Source organism: Cebus imitator, unplaced genomic scaffold (assembly GCF_001604975.1).
Source record: "Cebus imitator isolate Cc_AM_T3 unplaced genomic scaffold, Cebus_imitator-1.0 Scaffold38, whole genome shotgun sequence".
Taxonomy (NCBI): domain Eukaryota; kingdom Metazoa; phylum Chordata; class Mammalia; order Primates; family Cebidae; genus Cebus; species Cebus imitator.
Genome location: NW_016107353.1, coordinates 11,322,390 through 11,344,392, shown reverse-complemented (window position 1 = coordinate 11,344,392; position 22,003 = coordinate 11,322,390). Strand labels below are relative to the sequence as shown.

The window sequence follows — 22,003 nt, the reverse complement described above, 5'->3', positions numbered from 1 at the left end:
AAAATTACCAGGTACGGTGGTGCATGCCTATAATCCCAGCTACTTGGGAGGCTAAGGCAGGAGAATCACTTGAATTGCTTGAACCCAGGAGGCGGAGGTTGCAGTGAGCTGAGATCATGCCACTGCATTCCAGCCTGAACAACAAGAGAAAACACTGTCTCAAAAAAAGAGAAAAAAAAGAAGAAGAATAAAGAAAGAATCAACATAATAACAAATTAAAACATAATAAAAGCAGTCATACTGCACAAAGTATGGATTCAATGCTATTTTCATAAAATCACTACTGACGAATTCTTCACAGAATTAAAAAAAAGAAACTACTTTAAAGTTTACATGTAACCAAAAAAGAGCCTGTATAGCCAAGACAATCCTAAGCAAAAAGAACAAAGATGAAAGCATCACTCTACCTGACTTCAAGCTATACTACAAGGCTACAGTAACCAAAACAGCACGGTACTGGTACAAAAACAAACATACAGATCAATAAAACAAAAAAGAGACCTCAGAAATAACACCACATATTTATAACCAACTGATATTCAACAAACTGGACAAAAACAAGCAATGGAGAAAGGATTTTCCATTCAATAAATAGTGCTGAGGAAACTGACTAGCCATATACAGTAAAACTGGATCTCTTCCTTACATCTTCTACAAAAATGTACTCAAGATGAATTAAAGTCTTAAATGTAAAACCCAAAACCATAAAAACCCTAAAAGAAAACCAAGTAGGCCTGGTGTGGTGGCTAACGCCTGTAATCCCAGCACTTTAAGAGGCTGAGGTGGGCAAATCACCTGAGGTCGGGAATTTGTGGCCAGCCTTACCAACATGGAGAAACCCTGTCCCTACTAAAAATACAAAAAATTAGCCAGGCATGGTGGAGCATGCCTGTAATCCCAACTACTTGGGAGGCTGAGGCAGGAGAATTGTTTGAACCCAAAAGGCAGAGGTCGCAGTGAGCCAATATCACATCATTGCACTCTAGCCTGGGCAACAAGAGCGAAACTCCATCTCAAAAAAGAAAAAAAAAAAGAAAAAGAAAACCTAGGAAATACAAGACACTGTCATCAGAGTGAACAGGCAACCTATACAATGGGAGAAAACTTTTGCAATATATCCAACTGACAAAATATTCAGAATTTACACGAAACATTAAAAAAAATTACAAGAAAAAGACAAACAATCTCATCAAAAAGTAGGCAAAAGATGAACAGACACTTCTCAGAAGACATTTATGCAGCCAACAAACACACCACTCAGAATGGTGATTATTAAAAAGTCAGAAACAATAGATGCTGGTGAGGCTGTGGAGAAACAGGAATGCTTTTACACTGTTGGTGAAAATGTATATTAGTTCAATCATCATGGAGGACACTGTGGTGATTCGTCAAGAATCTAGAACTAGAAATATTCACCCAGCAATCCCATTACTGGGAATATACTCAAAGCCATATACATCATTCTACTATAAAGACACATGCACACTTACGTAATAGTTTATTGCAGCACTATTTACAATAGCAAACAAATGAAACCAACCCAAATGCCTATCAATAACAGACTGGATAAATACAATGTGGTACATATACACCATGGCATACCATGCAGCCATAAAAAGAAATAAGATCGTGTCCTTTGCAGGAACATGGATTAAGCTGGAAGTCATCATCCGCAGCAAATTAACACAGTGATAGAAAACCAAAAACCACATGTTCTCACTTGTAAGTGGGAGCTGAACAATGAGAACACATGGACACAGGGAGGGGAACACCACACACTAGGGCCTGTTTTGAAGTGAGGAGAAAAAGGAAGGTACCTGGAGGATGGGTCAATATGTACAGCAAACCACCATGGCACACATATATGTATGTAATAAACCTGCACATGCTGCACACGTATCCTAGAACTTAAAAATAAGTATTCAATATTTCATCATTGCCAGGCAGGGTGGCTCACACCTGTCATTCCAGGACTTTGGGAGACTGAGGCAGACAAAAGTTCGAGATCAGCCTGACCAACATGGAGAAACCCTGTCTCTAGTAAAACTACAAAAAACTAGCTGAGTGTGGTAGCCTGTAATCCCAGCTACTTGGGAGGCTGAGGCAGCAGAATCACTTGAATCCCAGAGTCGAAGGTTGCAGTGAGCTGAAATCGTACCATTGCACTCCAGCCTGGGCAACAAGAGCAAAACTCCGTCTAAAAAAAAAAATCATTATTAAGAAAGCCATTTTTTTCTCTTTATCCTTCTTCTCTAGGATTTCTTCTCAGATAAGATTATCTGGACAAATTACACCTACATCTTGAGAATATGCCTTGAAAAGTGTCAGTACCATGTTTACCTGCTAACACCACATCCACAGGCAGAACAACCAAAACAGAAAAACTCCACCCATTTCTATACTTGCAACAGAAGAGATTCAGGAAAAATAAGCTGCTCCACAGACAACAAAATATAAGTTTATTTTTTCCTGTCCTCAGGCGCCCTCTCCTGCCAGTAATTTCTGCTACAATAATGAAAATATGAGCCAGACTGCCCTGTCCCTATGAAACCCAAAGAAAAGAGGCTCTAGGACCACCCTTTTAAGCGCACAGGTGAAACTTAACTCTCACAAATGTATCTTGAACCCCCTGTACTTGATTCTGGCCGCAACTTAGAGTCACATGAGACAGTTAATTAAAACAGCACGAATGCTTCCACCCAGAACATTAATCAGAACCTGTGACAGGAAGAGCACCAGGAAAGAGATTTCTGCAAATTAGCCACGTGATTCTAAATAGCAGCCTGGGCTTATAACCACTTAACTAAACATTGCCTCTCAAGCTTTAATGAGCTTATAAATGATTCAGTAATGTTGGTCCCACTCTATGTGGTGTGATTCTACAGGTTTGGAGAGGGTCCATGAATGGGTGTTGAAGAAGTCCCCTGTCAATGCTGATGTTGCTCCCCCGGGCTCATTATTAGCATTACTTAGAGAAAGCAGGCACAGCACAGTCTCCTGCATTTGGCACTCTTGTGACAACACAAATACTTCTGGCACAAATTAAGACAACAAATCTCCATTTTAAAGTATCATCATCTTTGCTGGCTTTTTAAAGTTTACAGAGAAAACAGACAGCAACAGTATCTAAGTCTGCATTTATTTATTCATTATTTAGACAGAGTCTCGCTCTACTACCCAAGCTGGAGTGCAATGGAGAGATCTGTGCTTACTGCAACTTCTGCTTTTCAGGTTCAAGTGATTCTCCAGCCTTAGCCGCCCAAGTAGCTGGGACTATAGGTGTGTGCCACCACGCCTGGCTAATTTTTTGTTGTTGTTGCATTTTTAATAGAGATGGGGTTTCACCATGTTGGTCAGGGTGGTCTCAAACTCTTGACCTCAAATGGTCAGCCCTCCTCAGCCTCCCAAAGCATTGGGATTACTAGTATAAACCACCCCAATGGGCCATAAATCTGAATTTAGAAAACAACATGTACACCCGTAGTAATAAAATGTTTATTAAGCAGGTACTATGTGCTCAATAAGATTTTACAGAGCACTGTAATAACATATTATGGGATTTAATTCTAATAACACCCTATGTGCTGATACTAAGTGTTCAATAATTCCAAATATTTAGAAGAGAAACAGAATTTTTATTTCTTCTCCTGTTTCTCTGTCACGGATTTTTTAAAAATGTATAAAATAAAATCTAAATACAGACAAATGGGAGTCATACAGAAATGAAGAGTTTGACGTAATAAACAAAAATTTACACTGTGTTTATATTTACTTTTTGTGCCTTTTGGAGAAACTACTAGATCTGCAGGAACAGAAAACAAGTTGCTAAACAGAATGTCTCTGCAAGCACTAATTTTAAAGTTAAAAATTTGAAAATAAAACCCTAAAATACTTTATATTTCTTATTTATCTTCTTTTTGGTTTCAGAAAATTGTGAGCACCAGCTGTAAAACTAAAACAAGATTCATCACTCAAACTCTCATCTCTTCTATTCAGTTCTGTAAGGTGAGACTCCAAGGCAGGGCAAGACCTAAATACGGCCTCCAAAAAAACTGAAAGTAAAAAGGACTGGGGCAGAAAGTAGACCCTATGTAGAATTCGGTTCTCTATGCCACTGGGTGTATTTCCAGTTCTGTTTTTTCTAAGCTTACCTAAGAGGAACATAAATTTCACAGTTCATATAATTTTAATCTTTTTAAGCCACTGCCCGGTCAATTTATTATTATATGCTAATAAAAGGTTGAAACAAATCACTTTAGGTTTTCTAGGATAATTTTATTAGAAGACAAATATGTATTCTCAACAAGTTAAAAAATACAAATAATAGGCTGGGTGTGGGGGCTCACGTTTATAATCCCAGTATTTTGGGAGGCGGAGATGGGTGTTCCAGACTAGCCTGAGCAACATGGAGAAACTGGTCTCTACTAACAGTACAAAAATTAGCCAGGTGTGGTGGTTCACACCTGTAATCCCAGCTACTGAGGAGGCTGAGGCAGGATAATTGCTTAAACCCAGAAGGCAGAGGTTGCAATGAGCTGAAACCAAGCCAATGCACTTCAGCCTGAGCAACAGGGCAAGACTCCATCCCTAAACACCTTGGAAAAAAAAAAAGAAATACAAATAATAACAACTCTTCTGTTTATAAATATCCCTTCAGGTGAAAACATCAGAAGTCACAACAATATAAAGAAAGTAAGGGCCAGGTGTGGTCACTCACGCATGTAATCCCAGAACTTTGGGAGGCCAAGGCAGGTGAATTACCTGAGGTTTGATACCAACCTGACCATAGAAAATCCCCATCTCTACTAAAATAAAAATATAAAGTTAGCTGGGGATGGTGGTGCATGCCTGTAATTCCAGCTACTTGAGAGGCTGAGGAAGGAGAATCGCTTGAACCTGGGGGCAGAGGTTGTGGTGAGCTGAAATCCTGCCATTGCACTCCAGCCTGGGCAACAAGAATAAAACTCCATCTCAAAAAAAAATTAAAAGTAAAAAGAAAGTGATCCAAATAAAGCCCAAGTTTTTGGACACATCTATTTATTGTACTCACCATATAATGCATAATTTGACCTTTTATCTAGTTGCTAGTATAGACTAAAAGTTTCTGGATGGTAGGGACCATGTCTGCTTTATCGACTTCAATTGGTTGATGTGCCTGAGTCTCCTGACCTCCTTTTTGTTTTTCACTGAAATACAAGGAAACTGGAGAAACTCTCATTTGGGCACCAACCAAAAACATCTCTTGTATGAGGTGAGGAACAAACACAGAATGGGTCATTTCTCTTAGACTGAGACAGAAGAATTAACCACTCTTGTCAGCCTAATAAAATTCTGCTCTGGGCCGGGTGCGGTGGCTCAAGCCTGTAATCCCAGCACTTTGGGAGGCCGAGGCGGGTGGATCACGAGGTCAAGAGATCGAGACCATCCTGGTCAACATGGTGAAACCCCGTCTCTACTAAACCACAAAAAATTAGCTGGGCATGGTGGCGCGTGCCTGTAATCCCAGCTACTCAGGAGGCTGAGGCAGGAGAATTGCCTGAACCCAGGAGGCGGAGGTTGCAGTGAGCCGAGATCACGCCATTGCACTCCAGCCTGGGTAACAAGAGCGAAACTCTGTCTCAAAAAAAAAAAAATAAAATAAATAAATAAATAAATAAATAAATCTGCTCTGGACATTCTCAAATAACCCAAAGATACCTAGGTGACTGTGATAGGGTTTCCAGTGACCCTGTGCTGGTGGCCCAGTGATAAGTCAGGCAGAAGAGAGTCAGGCTAATTCTTTTTTCCTTTGAGATGGAGTCTCACTCTCTTGACTAGGCTTAGAGTACAATGATGCAATATTGGATCACAGCAACCTCTGCCTCCCAGGTTCAAGCGATTTTCCTGCCTCAGCCTCCCAAGTGGCTGGGACTATAGGCACACACCACAACCTGGGCTAATTTTTATATTTTTAGTAGAGATAGGATTTCACCATGTTGGCCAGTCTCTCAAACTCCTGATTTCAGGTGATCTACCTGCCTTGACCTCCCAAAGTGCTGAAATTACAGACGATTCAGGCTGATTCTAAATAAAAAATGGACCTGCCCTGGTGGAGCTCCAGAACCGGGATTACCTGTCATGGTGAGCTAGCTCTTGGGGAAGAGGAAGGACAAGAATACACTACTCCAGTATCACATTTTTACACATAGGTATAGTTGTGGTTATCGCTCTGGATACTTCATAGTCTTGATCTTTCACTCTTAAGTTGCTTTCTTACACTTATAGATTCTGCTATCAAATTCTATTTATCCTTGGAGCCTCTCACAGAACTGGTCACTGAACAAGACGTGAAAAACTCAAAGAGCCACACTCTCAAAGGGAGGCTTTAAGATGTCTGTGTTAACATCTTGCCATGCAGCAAATGCCTCCTTTTAGTTTTCTGTGCATTTCCTATCCAAAGTCTACCTTGTCTTGTAAATCCCAGGCAGGGGCCAAAACTTATGTGAAGATTCTAGGTGGCGTTAACCTCGCTCTGAATTTTTGGGTGTTACAGCAAGTAAAGTACTGAAAGAGATCCGCTCACATCATGGAGCAAGACTCTCTCTTAAAAAAAAAAAAAGTGTATTTGTAAAACCAGAAAAAGAGACAACAGAGAAATAAAAAGTTGTTTATCACCCAGAAACAGTGGTTCACACCTGTAATCCCAGCACTTAGGGAGGCCAAGGCGGGTAGATCACCTGAAGTCAGGAGTCTGAAACAGCCTGGCCAAAATAGCGAAACTCTGTCTCTACTAAAAATACAAAAATAGCTAGGCATGGTGGCAGCCATCTGCATTCCCAGCTATTTGGGAGGCTGAGGCAGAAGAATCGCTTGAACCTGGGAGGCGGAGGTTGTAAGAAGCTGAGATCGCCACTGTACTCCAACCTGGAAGACAAAAGCGAGGCTTTGCCTCAAAAAAAGAAAAAAAAATAAAAATAAAAAACGCCTGGTGTGGTGGCTCATCCCTGTAATCCCACCACTTTGGGAGGCAAAGGCAAGCAGATCATGAGGTCAGGAGTTCAAGACCAGCCCAGCAAAGATAGTGAAACCCTGTCTCTACTAAAAATACAAAACAATTAGCTGGGCGTGGTGGCGGGTACCTGGAATTCCAGCTGCTCAGGAGGTGGAGACAGGAGAACTATTTGAACACAGGAAACAGAGGTTGTAGTGAGCCTAGATTGCGCCACTGCACTCCAGCCTGTATGACAGAGTGAGACTTCATCTTAAAAAAAAAAAAAAAGTTGTTTCCCAGGCAGTCTTTTTTTTTTTTTTTCCTTTTCTTTTGGTCATTAGTTATAATTAGATTATTATAAAAGATATGAAAATTATTTACATGATGAAAGATTTCAGAACATCTGTAGCAAGGACTGCTTCATGTTGATGCCATTTCAATAGTGATTTATTTCAGCCTACGTCCTTTCTAAGAATGTCACCATCTCTAAATAGGAGATAATCCTTATCACCTGGAACTACTTTGGTGCCTCCATTCTGGGAGAAGAACTTTAACTCTATCTTTCATGTCAACCGGTTGAATCTCTCCGCCCTTTCCTTTAGAACCTGATCCAACAGTGACTACTGTTGCTTGCAATACTTTTCCTTAAAATTTTCCTGGAGACATAATGCCTCCGTGGGTTAGTTTCAACAGCACTCCTTTCAACAAATAGAAAGTGGAAGAAACAAAGTCTTCTTTATTTAAAGAAATAACTTTGACTATTGATTGGCTATACATCATTAAGGTTTAGGGTACGGGATATAGCGTCTTACGTGGCAGTATTAGTTTAATTTATACCTACTTGTGGCAATAGTGAGCAGTTTCAGGAGACAGACAGTTGAAAGGGGGAGAAAGACATAATTATGCTCTCATTTTAATGTCTCTCTGAGTCTGACAACTAAAAGGACTTGCATTCCTCAGGTAAAAGTTTATTTCCCCAAATCTCAAGACCTAGATTTATAATTGGAGTCTGTAGATTTATGATCAAAATGTGTGGAGTAGCAGCACATGCTACCTGCACATTTGAGCATTTTAGCAAGAGGAGAAAAAGGAAAGTGGAGATTCTCATGTCTACTCAATGCACTCATGTTACTCTAACTGTGTTTCTGGGACCCATGAGCTCCAATCAGTTTCAGGTCTTACGATACAAGTCATTGAAAGAGGTAAAATGACTGACTGCTCCCCTGCGAGGTTTGTAGTCATCTCATCTATCCTCTCTAGGAGTGACTGTAGAGGACTATAGACACCAAACAGGCAGAGACACAATTCTGCCTACATATTTAGGAGACAGCATGCACTTTACAGCATAACTGTAAGCTGACGAAGAGCCTGAAAGGGAAAGGCCCCTCTAGAGTAAAGCCTGGTTGGAACCTTATGTGTTTATATGTCTTCTAATTCTAGACAGTGTTTGGAAAATATAATTGAAAGAAATGTGTTCTCTAGCCCCAGGAAAACTCCACAGTAATACAACTGTTAGAAAACAAAACTGTAAGGCTGGGCATGGTGGCTCATGCCTGCAATCCTAGCACTTTAGGAGGCCGAGGTTGGCAAATCACCTGATGTCGGGAGTTCGGCACCAGACACACCAACAGGAAGAAACCCCATCTCTACTAAAAATACAAAATTAGCTGGGTATGGTGATGCACGCCTGTAATTCCTGCTACTTGGGAGGTTGAGGCAGGAGAATCACTAGAAGCTGAGAGGCAGAGGTTGTGATGAGCTGAGATTGCACCATTGCACTTCAGCCTGGGCAAAAATAAAATTGTCAAAAAAGAAACAGAGAAACAGAGAGGGAGGGAGGGAAGGAAGGAAGGAAGGAAGGAAACAAAACTAAACTGTAGGCCAGGTGTGGTGGCTCATGCCTGTAATCCCAGCCTTTTGGGAGGCGGAGGCAGGCAGACCACTAGGTCACGAGTTCAAGACCAGCCTGGCCAACATGGTGAAACTCTGTCTCTACTAAAAATACAAAAATTAGCTGGGTATGGTGTTGCATGCCTGTAATCCCAGCTATTTAGGAGGCTGAGGCAGAAGAATTGTTTGAACTGGGACGCGGGAAGTGGAGGGTGAAGTCAGCTGAGATCGCTCAGCTGAACTCCAGCATAGGCTACAGAGCAAGACTCCTTCTCAAAAGAGGCTAGGCATGGTGGCTCATGCCTATAATCCCAGCACTTGGGGAGGCCGGGACAGGCAAATCATGTGAGGTCAGGAGTTCGAGACCAGCCTGACCAACATGGAGAAATGCCGTCTCTACAAAAAATGCAAAATTAGCCAGACATGAAGGCACATGCCACTAATCCCAGCTACTTGAGAAGCTGAGGCAGGGAATCACATGAACACAAGAGGCGGAGGTTGCAGTTAGTTGAGATCATGCCATTGCAGTCCAGCCTGGGCAACAAGAGCAGAAGGAGGGAAGGAGGGACGGAAGGAAGGAGAGGGGAAGAGAGAGAGAAAGGGAGGAAGGGAGGAAAGAAGGAGAAAAAGAAAACAAACTATGATTATAAAATTAAATCTGACTGTAAACTGTATCATAGTCAATCTGCCTAAAAGACTGTAAAGACAGAAAGATGGTCATCATAATTAGTTCACAAGTAGAAAAACATACAGAACCATGTCATACACAGTTCATCCTAAATTCACCTTGAAACTGGGCAGGCCATCCATGTATGCTAATTAATTATATTTAATGACAAAATAAGCTTTTCACATCCTCATGACTGGGGGTAGTTTTGTAACTAAAAGCCTGATGCCTGCTGAAGGTAGGCTTTCACTTTTCTATGAAAATGGTTGATTAGGGTGCTATCTTCTTGTCTATTTACATTTTTTAAAATTTAACTTTAGGTGCACACTGTATCTGGCATTTCTCCCCATGTTATCCCTCCTCACCCTCCCCTTCCTTCCCACCCCCCGCTGTCTCTCCCCTACCACCTCCAACTGCCCCCAGTGTGTGATGCTCCTCTCCCTGAGTCCACATGTTCTCATTGTTCAACACCCACCTATGAGTGCGGTCTTTGAGCTTTCTGTTCTTGTGTCAGTTTGCTGAGAATTATGGTTTCCAGATTCATCCAAGTCCCTACAAAGGACACGAACTCATTGTTTTTTATGGCTGCATAGTATTCTATGGTGTATAGGTACCACATTTTCTTTGTCCAGTCTATTACTGATGGGCATTTGGGTTGGTTCCAGGTCTTTGCTATTGTACACGGGGCTGCAATGAACATACTTGTGCATGTGTCTTTATAGTAGAAAGATTTATAGTTCTTTGGGTATATGCCCAGTAATGGGATTACTGGGTCAAATGGAATTTCTATTTCTAGATCCTTGAGAAACTCCACACTGTCTTCCACAACTGTGGAAGAGTGTTCCTGTCCACATCCTCTCCAGCATCTGTTGTCTCCAGATTTTTTAATGATCGCCATTCTACCTGGCATGAGATGGTATCTCAATGCGGTCTATTTACATTTTAAAGCAATGGCTCTCTACTTCCTGAGCACTGGGCTCTAGCACAGAACTCACAGCTAGCAACTCACAATTTATGTGAATCCCAATTCCCACAACAGCACTCTAGTGTCACATCAGAGAGTGAAATATGAGCTGCAGGAGGAGAGCCAGCAGGACTCCTGGGTAGAATTGCACCTTTTCAATAATGAAAATGGGACCAGCATCTCAGTCTCCATTTCTATATATAATAATGATGAAAAAAATACTGCTGGATTTCAAGCAGTAGTCCAGATAGAGATAGCTCTAGGAGTTCTCACTGTGACAGCCACCTCATTCACAGACACAAAGGGAAACTAATAGGTCTTCTGAAAAAGATACCTAAAGCATTGGAGATAAAAACAGCTCTTGGCCAGACATGGTGGCTGACGCCTGTAATCACAGCACTATGGGAGGCCAAGGTGGGAGGATCACTTGAAGTCAGGAGTTTTAAGATCAGCCTGGCCAACATGGCAAAAGCCTGTCTCTATAAAAAATACAAAAATTAGCCGGGCATCATGGTAGGCGCCTGTAATCCCAGCTATTGGGGAGGCTGAGGTGGGAGAATCACCTGAGCCTGGGAGCCAGAGGTTGCAGTGAGCTGAGACTGTTCCACTCCACTCCACCCTGGGCAAAAAACAGCTCTCATTCTAAGAAAGATTACACTGAGAGAGAAAAAAAAAAGTTAAAAACCTCTTAGGAAAAAACTCAGATTAGATATAATGATTGATCAATTCAGCCAGAAAATATATCTCTAAAAAATTGCTCTCTAACCACTCAAAGTGAACAGCTACTATCAACATTAAAAAGATTAATGTGCTCGGTGCAGTGGCTTATGCCTGTAATCCCGGCATTTTGGAAGGCTGAGGTGGGTGGATCACTGGAGGTCTGGAGTTCGAGACCAGCCTAGCCAACATAGTGAGACCCTGTCTCTATGAAAAATACAAAAATAATTAGCCAGGCATGGGGGTGAGTATCTGTAATCCCAGCTACTCGGGAGGCTGAGAAAGGAGAATCAATTGAACCTGGGAGGCATGAGTTGCAGTGAGTCAAGATCGCACCATTACACTGCAGCCTGGGCGACAGAACAAGACTCTGTCTCAAAAAACAAAAAACGTTAACACTATGAAGAAAGGGGACATAGTCTCAGAAGAATTTCATAAGGTTTCTCTTCCATGTCTGCTCTCTCTCGTCTCCTAGATATTGAATTGGGGATCTATATTGAAATGTATCTCACAGTTTCTACCAGCACCTTTTGTTTGTGAAGAAAATTTTTGTGGTTTTCTTGTATCATGAGGCATTGAAACATCTGAACATATCAATGTCTGAGTGGTGAGGCAGCTGCTTTCTCCTTCACGTCTTTGGGTTACTAGAGCAACTTGTCAGTAGATTAAAAACAAGAAGTGGGCAACCTTTTACATTACTTCTTTTCAACACATGGACTTCCACCAGCACTTTTTGATGAATAATTGAAATCTGACTGTTTATATAGCAGAATACATTAGAGCTTGTAACACAGTTAACTAAAAGGTTATTATGGTTTTTTTTTTTTTTTTTTTTTTTTTTGAGACGGAGTTTCACTCATGTTGCCCAGGCTGGAGTGCAATGGCGCGATCTGGGCTCACCGCAACCTCCGCCTCCTGGGTTCAGGCAATTCTCCTGCCTCAGCCTCCTGAGTAGCTGGGACTACAGGCACGCACCACCAGGCCCAGCTAATTTTTTGTTTTTTTGTTGGGGTGGGGGTTTCACCATGTTGACCAGGATGGTCTCGATCTCTTGGCCTCGTGATCCACCCGCCTCGGCCTCCCAAAGTGCTGGGATTACAGGCTTGAGCCACCGCGCCCGGTGTTATTATGGTTCTTGAGTGTACACACCACCTTTCTTTTATTTGTCCTGCAATGGCAGTATTCCAGGCCAGGCGCGGTGGCTCACGTCTGTAATCCCAGCACTTTGGGAGGCTGAGGCAGGCGGATCAGCTGAGGTCAGAAGTTCGACACCAGCCTGGCCAACATGGTGAAACCTCGTCTGTACTAAAAATACAAAACTTAGCCAGGCATGGTGGTGGGTGCCTGTAATCTTGGTTACACTAGAGGCTGAGGCAAGAGAATTGCTTAAACCCAGAAGGTAGAGGTTTCAGCGAGCCAAGATCATACCACTGCCCTCCAACCTGGGTAACAGAGTGAGACTCTTTAAAAAAAAAAAAAAAAAAAAAGCAGCATTCCAATTTAGTAAAATAAAAGACACTAAAATTATGCTTACCTATAATTATCTCTATTGGATAGATTAATAAGCATATCGGACTAATATCTACTGCAATAATTTGGTGGTAAATTTTCTTTGAATATTAGATATAAATATCTAAGTGTTAATAATTTTAATGTACTAGTCATAATGTATGTAGGATTTTGAAAAACTATAACTACAATACAGTTCAAACACTCTATATTTCAAAAGTATGTGTAACAATATTATTAAATACTTTATATTTCAAAAGCATGTGTAACAATATTAAAGTAACTATTTAAGGGCTGTATTCAAAGTAAATATTGTTGCCAAATATTTATACTATTGTGGAATATACTGTTTAATTTACATAAATGCAGGTTGTCTAAAAACACTACATATAGCCATGCTAATTGATCTAAATAAACAGAAAAATCATAAGACTACAGACATCACCGTTCAGTTTACACACTGAACTATTCTTGCTTTTGCATTGTAAGTACTTCTGCCTGCAGATAACTACCTTGGATAATCACGTTTCTGTCAAAGAAACTTACTCTTTATCTTTTAGTCTTGATCATTCTGTATTGCTAAATTTGATTCTACCTTTAAATAAACCTTTGCCAAAGCAAAAACAAAGCAATAAATCTCAGGTCCCAAATAAAGGCAATCCTGAGCCAAGAGAAGAAGAAAAGGTTTATTTAGCTGTTAATATACATAATGTAAATGTTTTAATAAAAAAGAGATGAATAAAACATCCTCCCCTATTTTCACATATGTGAATAAAGTCTCTTATTTTTAATTTATATTTTCTCCTATAACAACCAGGTCACTGGACATGTTCTTGAACTCTTGGACATCTAAACTGTGAATTTGGTTTTGTTTTTTTTTTTTTTTTTTTTTTTTTTTTTTTTTTTTTTTTTTTTTTTTTTTTTTTTGAGATAGACTCTCACTGTCGCCAGGCTAGAGTGCAGCGGTGGGATCTTGGCTCACTGCAACCTCCGCCTCCTGGGTTCAAGTGATTCTCCTGCCTCAGCCTCCCAAGTAGTTGGGACTACAGGTGTGTACCACCGTACCTGGCTAATTTTTATATTTTTAGTAGAGATGGGGTTTCACCATCTTGGCCAGGATAGTCTCGATCTTTTGACCTTGTGATCCACCTGCCTTGGCCTCCCAAAGTGTTGGAATAATACGCGTGAGTTGCCACACTCAACCCTTGAAAGAATATTTATGGTAAAAAAGTAGAAGAGAGAAAGGTGTTATAATAAATTGATGGGTGCACATAAATAAATGAAGTTGTTAAAAGACCTATGGAGACAATGAGATACTGACACAATAAGAGTAGGAGACTACAACACCCACAGGTACTAGGAGACACATTATTGATGCAGAAAATTAACAAAGATATTAAGACTTAAACTCAACACTTGACTAAATAGTCCTAATAGACTTCTACAGAACTCTCCATCTAAAAATAACATAGTATACAGTCTTCTCATCACCACGTGGCACTTACCCAAAAATTAATCACACAGTCAGAAGCAAAACAATGCTCAGCAAATTAAAAAATTCCAAAAGTATAGGAACCACACACAGAGTCCACAGCTTGATAAAAATGTAATTCAACACACACACACACACACGAACAAAACCACTTGAATCATAAGATTACATGGAATTTAAACAAGCTACACTTGAATTACTTTGGGGAAAATAATGAAAGTAAGGCAGGAACCAAGAAGTTCTTTGAAAAAAATTAGAACAAAGATACAACATACCAGAATTTTGCAACACAACTAAGGCCATGTTAGGAGAAAAATTTATAGCATTAATGCTTACATCAAAAAGTTAGAAAGACATCAGTTTAGGCCAGGACTTCGAGATCAGCCTAGCCAATACGGTGAAACCCAATCTCTACTAAAAATACAAAACGTTAGCTGCATGCAGTGGCAAGAACCTGTAATTCCCGCTACTCGGGAGGCTGAGGCAAGAGAATCACTTGAACCCAGGAGGTAGAGGTTGCAGTAAGCGGAGATTACACCACTGCACTCCAGCCTGGGCTGAGAGAGTGAGACTTCGTCTCAAAAAAAATAAAAAAATAAAAACCTCAGTTTAACAACATGACATCACAAATACTGAAAGAAATAAGAGCAAACCATCCCCCAAGCTAACAAAAGACAAGAAATAAAATCATTTCTGAACGTAAGAAGATTTTGACATGAAAAACTATACAAAAGATTAAGAATTGCAGAAGTAAAATCTTAAAAATAAATAATCAACCATTAACAAGATTAATGACGGAAAAGGAAAAGATCCAAATAAACACAATTAAAAATGACAAAAGAGACATAACCACTGACCTTACAAAAATTTACTGAAATCTACCATGAACACCTCTATGCACATAAACTTAAAAATCTAGAAGAAATGGACAAATTCATGAACAAATATATTATCTCAAGACTGAACATAAAGAAAATCAAAGCCCTTAATAGATCAAGAAGCTCGAAAATGAAATTAGTAATAAGTAGTCTACCAATCAATATAGCCCAGAACCAGATAGACTCACAGCTGACTTGGGGAGCTGGTACCGTTTCTACTAAAACTCTTCCAAAAAATTAAAAACAGCATCATTCTGATACTAAAACTTGACAGAGAAAACAAAAGAAGAAAACTTTAGACCAAAATTCTTGATGAACACTGATGCAAAATTCTCAACAAAATACTGACAAACCAAATTAAGCAGGACATCAAAAAGCTAAACAACTATGATCAAGTATGGTTTACCTCTGGGATACAAAGTTAATTCATTAACTTTGGGATGCAAAGTTAATTCTACATGAGGTGGGGCCGATGGTTCATGCCTATAATTCCAGCACTTTGAGAGGCCGAGGCAGGCAGATAATCTGAGGTCAGGAGTTAAAGACCAGCCTGGCCAACATGACGAAACACTGTCCCTACTAAAAATACAAATATTAGCCTGAGCGTGGTAGCAAGCACCTGTAATCCAGCTGCTTGGGAGGCTGAGGCAAGGGAATCGCTTTAAGCTGGAAGACAGAGATTGCAGTGAGCTAAGACGGTGCCATTGCACTCCAGCCCGGGCAACAGAGTAAGACTCTGTCTCAAAACAAAAGCAAAAACAAAAGCGCACATGAATTAATAAGTGTGATTCATCACATAAACAGAACTAAAGACAGAAACCACAAAATTATGTCAGTAGATGCAGAAAAGGCTTTCAGTAACATTTTTATGTTAAAAAGCCTCAACAAACTAAGGCATGGAAGGTACATACTCCAAAATAACGAGTTATTTATCACAAACCCACAGCCCGCATACTAAATTTACACAAACTGGAATCACTTTTCTTTGAAAACTGGCACAAGAAAAGGATGCCTTCTCTTAACACTTCTATTCAACATAAAATTGGAAGTCCAGGCTCAAGCAATTAGGCAAGATTAAAAAAGAAATATGGCATGCAAACAGGAATAGAGGAAGTCAGACTTATTTTCTGTTTGCAGACAAAATAATGCTGTATCTGAAAAACCCTATAATCTCAGCAGAAAAGCTTTTTAAACTGCAAAAAAGCTTCAGTAAAATTTCAAAATACAAAATAATCATACAAAAGTTAGTAGCATCTCTGTAAATCGAAAACATGTATACCGAAAGCCAAATCAAAAATGAAATCTCATTTGCAATCACTACAAAGAGAATAAAATATCTAGAAACACAGCTAACCAGGGAGATGAAAAATCTTTATGACAAGACTGACAAAACACTGCTTAAAGAAGTCAGAGATTAAAAACAAATGGAAAAAACATTTTATGCTCATGGATAGAAAAGATCAAAATTATTAAAATGGTAATATGCCAAACAAAATTATACATTTAATGCTATTTTTATCAAACTACTGAAAATATTTGTTAACAGAATTTTTAAAAATAAAAATTATTTTAAAATTTATATGGAATCAAAAAAGGGTTCAAATAGCGAAGGCAATCATAAGCAAAAAGAACAAAGCTTAAGTCATTATATTACCTGAATTTAAACTATATTACAGGGCTACAGTAAACAAAGCAACATGGTACTTGTACAAAAACAGACTCATACACCAATGCAACAGAATAGAGAGCCCAGACATAATGCCACATACTTACAACCATCTGGTCTTTGACAAAGCTAACAAAAAGAATCTGGGAAGAATTCCCTATTTAATAAATGGTGCTGGAATAACTAGCTAACACTATGTAGAAGATTGAAACTGGACGCTTTCCTTAAACCATATACTAAAATTAACTCAAGATAAATTAAAAATTCAAATGGAAAACTTCAAATTAAAAAAAAAAGCTCTTGGAAAACTTAGGAAATAACATTCTAGACCTAGAAACTGGCAAAAATTTTAAAACAAAGATGCCAAAAACAATTGCAACAAAAACAATAATTGACAAATGGAACCTAATTAATCTAAAAAGCTTCTTCACAGCAAAGGTAACCATCAACACAGTAAACAAGCAACACACAGAATAAAAGAAAATATTTGCAACCTATGCTTTTGACAAAGGTCCAATATCCATAATTTATAAGAAACTTATTAGTAAAAATTAAAACCTCAATAAAAACTAGACAAAAAATACGTTTTTTTTTAACAGAAGACATACATGCGGCTAACAAGCATATAAAAAATGCTCATCACTAATGATTAGAGAAATTCAAAGAAAAATTACAATGAAATATCATCTCACAACAGTGAGAATGGCTAGTACTAGAAAGTCAAAACATAACAGATGCTGGCAAGGTTACAGAGAAACGGAAATGCTTATACACTGCCGATGAAAGTGTAAATTAGTTCAACCACTGTGAAAAGCAATGTGAAAATTCCTCACAGAACTAAAAATGGAATTACGTTTTGACGCAGCAACCTTATAACTGCGCATATACCCAGTAAAATACAAATTATTCTAAAGACATACGAATCTTCATTGCAGCACTATTCACAATAACAAAGACATGGAATCAACCAAAATGCTTATCAATTGTATACTGCATAAAGAAAATATGGTATGGTTGGGCATGGTGGCTCACATTTGTAATCTCGGCACTTTGGGAGGCCGAGGCAGGTAAACTGCCTGAGCTCAAAAGTTTGAGACCAGCCAGGGCAACATAGCAAAACCCCCTTTCTACAAAAAATACAATAAAATAATAATAATAATAATAATAATAACCATGCCTGCTGGTGTGTGTACTTGGGGGGCTAAAGTAGAAGAGGATTGTTTGAGCCTGCGACGTTGAGGCTGCAATGAGCTGAGATCATGCCACTACATTCCAATCTGGGCAACAAAGTGAGACCTTGTCCTCAAAAATAAAATAAAAGTTTTAATAAAAATAAAATAAGTTGTGGCTTAAAAAAATTACTTGATTAAAAATAAAATGTATAACGTTGGCATTTAAAAAAATAAATAAAATAAAATATGGTACATAAATAATACAGAATACTGTGTGGTCATTAAAACACACACCCACACACACACACCCATGTTCTTTGAAGCAACATGTATGAAGCTGTAAACCATTCTTAGAAAACTAATGCAGCAGCAGAAAACCAAATACATGTTATTTCTAAGTGTGAGCTGAAAAAGAACACAGGAACAATGATAAGACCAACAGACACTGAGGCCTAGTTGAGGCTGGACAATGGGACGACAAAGAGGATCAGAAAAAGGACCTGTTTCATGCTATGCTTAGTACCTCAGTGACAAAATAATCTGCACACCAAACCCCCATGACACAATTTTAGCTGTATAAAAAACCTACATGTGTACCCTTGAGACAAAAATAAGATGTAAACAAACAAAAATCTATGAGTGGGAAACAGTGCAATGTAGGCGGAAGAACTGGTCTGTGCTACAGACAGCGGCTCAGGTGGAGGCATACTCTGATGCATGTTTGTGTTTATGCAGGCAGATGAGATTAAGAACAGGTGGTCCAGAACCATCGGTGAGGAAAACAGGCTGCTGTGGCAGATTCAGTGTCTGGGGTTGGGGATATGCCAGAAGACTTGTAGACACTTTTGTAGGTTTTGCCAACAAACACTAGAATCAAAAATGCTGTTGTAAAATTCCTCAGGCTGGTGCCTAGTCCTGGGAGACATGTGGACACGCTAATATCTAGGGGGTAAGCCTGTGAGTGAGTGGGAATCCTGTGCTGACAGCTGTGGGAAAAGGGGGTCTGCTATCAGAGTTCCTTTTCTCTAAGTTTTTATCCTCTCTCTCCCTGGGAGGAGACCTGGAATCACAGGACAATGGGCAGTGTGACAGCGTGTGTACAGGAGAGCAGAGCCTTCCATTCCCAGACAACCAGAGTTTGATTCCAGGCCAGGCCTCTGTGATATCTTTTCTCTTGTACCAAATCTGGAGAGTTTGCTGAACACCAAGGCTTTCTCCAACACCAACTCACTGACTAACATTTGAATTTGAATTCTGATACTATGAAGAGTCAGCACAGACCCTGATTCAGGGTTCAGTCTCACAACATCGACCTAATGGCAGAAAACCCAGTCACAAAACCCATAGGCCCATCTATGCTTCTAAGCTACTGTTTAAAGATTGTGGACTCCCATAACCTCCCTCAAGGTTTATAATTTGATAGAGATACTCACACAACTCAGCAAAACACGTAGCTACATTTACGAGCTTATTATAAAAAATACAACGCAGAAAAAGTCAAATGTAGAAAATGTGGCCAGGCATGGAGGCTCAGGCCTGTAATCCCAGAACTCTGGGTGGCCGAGGAGGGTGGACCACCTGAGTTTGGGAGTTTGAGACCAGCCTGACTGACACAGAGAAACCCTGTCTCTACTAAAAAGACAAAAAATTAGACAGGTGTAGTGGCGCATGCCTGTAATTCCAGCTACTCAGGGGGCTGAGGTAAAAGAATCGCTTGAACCTGGGAGGTAGAGTTGCAGTGAGCTGAGATCGTACCATTACACTCCAGCCTGGGAAACAAAAGTGAAACTCTGTCAAAATAAAAGAGAAAAGAAGAAAAGAGAAGAGGAAGAGGAAAAAGGGAGGGAGGGAAGGAAGGGGAGAAAGAGAAGGGAGGGAGGGGAGGGGAGGGAAGGGGAGGGAAAGGAAAAAAGATAGGTAGGTACAGGACAAAGAAAAAATGGGGAAAGATGAAGCACATAGATAATTCTGGTAAATATCTGTGAATAATAGAATTCTCTATCCCTTTGTGTTCTCCAGAAACAGTTTATAGAAAGAAACATGCTTTCCATTATGACTTAGTTGGGGCTCTTTTTTCTTATTTATCACATAGCCAGACATAGACTCTGCACATTTTCTTCTTGTTCTCATTTTAAAACATCAGCTGAATTTTTCTTCAGTGGTCAAAAGAAAATTTTTTTTTTTTTTTTTTTTTTTTTTTTGAGACGGAGTTTCGCTTTTGTTACCCAGGCTGGAGTGCAATGGCGCGATCTCGGCTCACCACAACCTCCACCTCCCGGGTTCAGGCAATTCTCCTGCCCCAGCCTCCTGAGTCGCTGGGATTACAGGCATGCGCCACCGTGCCCAGCTAATTTTTTGTAGTTTTAGTAGAGATGGGGTTTCACCATGTTGACCAGGATGGTCTCGATCTCTTGACCTCGTGATCCACCCGCCTCGGCCTCCCAAAGTGCTGGGATTACAGGCTTCAGCCACCGCGCCCGGCCAAAAGAAAATTTTTAAATCAAACTTCACTTATCTCCTGCCCACAGGCTCCTGAACATTCAGCTACACTCAATCTGAGTCAAAATACAACCCCATGTTATGTCCTCCTAAGGACATGCTGACTTCAGGGTAAAACATTAATGTGGAATCTGATTTTTTTACCTCTCATTTGCCATTTACCTTCTCCCTTCTTTGTAATCTTGTTTGCTCCTTCCTATAAAAGAACGCCCTTATCTGCCTGAACTTTGCAATTTTTACAGATCTTATATTAGGTATTTTCTTCTGTTGCAATACTCCTTTGGAAATAATTAATTATTATTATTATTTTTAGACAAAGTCTCACTCTGTCACCCAGGCTAGAGTGCACTGGCATATTCTTGGCTCAGTGCAACCTCCACCTCCCAGGTTCAAGCTATTCTTCTTTGCCTCAGCCTTTCGAGTAGCTGGGACTACAGGTGCGTGCCACCACACCTGGCTAATTTTTGTCTTTTTTGTAGAATCGGCATTTCACTACCTTGGCCAGGCTGGTCTTGAACTCCTGACATCGTGATCCACCTGCCTCAGCCTCCCAAAGTGCTGTGATGACATGTGTGAGCCACTGCTCTCGGCTGGAATTTAAATTTTTTTACATAAATCTAACTTTGCTTTATGTTAAACGGTCTAGAAACTGCTTCAAAACAATAACAACTTCATTTTCACAAAAATCCTACCAGTTATTTTCCTTCTTAACCTTAATTGCATTTGCCTGTGGGTCCCCAGCTTTACAGCGTTCTGTAGCTTCTCTCACTATAAAGGATTCTTCCACGGCTGGGGTGAGTAGGCTGGGACAACTTCAAGGGAGGCTCTTCAGAAAATAATTAATTAGGCTGTTAATAACCTTTTGGAGGTTCAATATTACCCTTAGCTTGGAGGTCCTAGGCTGAAGTTTTGATTTCCATGTCAGAGTTATTTAACTTGGTTTTTGAAACTACACGTGTGAAAAATTCAGCAACATTACTCAAACAAAATGTTCATCTAAAGGGATGAAATTATAAGGCGCTTACATTTTACATCTCAATGAGAAAAGCAAGTGTCTATTCCTTTCAGACAATATATGTCTTATTCTAAATTTTTCCATCAAAAATCATGCAGTAAACCATTAGTCATATGGAAACATTTCCAGGAGGTACCAAGTTTTAGCTCATAAAATTTAGCATGAAACTCAGAAGTCAAGATAACAGGATACAGAACAGAGATATTCACTGTCACAAATTTACCCTGCAAAAAGAGCAAGTGATATTGTTATGACTCTACATAACTCACTAGTTATCTATCACATTTTCTTGTGGAAATGTGTAGCTGGGATTGTAGACTCCAACGACCACACCCAGCTAATTTTTGTATTGTTAGTAGAGACGGGGTTTTGCCACGTTGGCCAGGCTGTCTCGAACTCCCAACCTCTGGTGATCTACCAGCCTTGGCCTCTCAAAGTGCTAGGATTACAGGTGTGAGGTACTGCGCCTGACCGGAAACGTATTTATCTTCTACAACCAAAATGCAGGAGATTTTCCCTATTGTTTTCCTTGGTAGCTTTTTTTTTTTTTTTTTTTTTTTTTTT

At 39.8% G+C, this 22,003-nt stretch overlaps 2 pseudogenes across 1 annotated transcript in view; both read right to left on the bottom strand.

Annotated features, from left to right (window-relative positions):
- Positions 1-22,003, bottom strand: part of LOC108301910 — a 101,280-nt pseudogene that overhangs the window by 11,989 nt on the left and 67,288 nt on the right.
- The window catches only part of LOC108301903, a 29,316-nt pseudogene that overhangs the window by 6,631 nt on the left and 682 nt on the right, over positions 1-22,003 (bottom strand). The window lies entirely within an intron of this gene.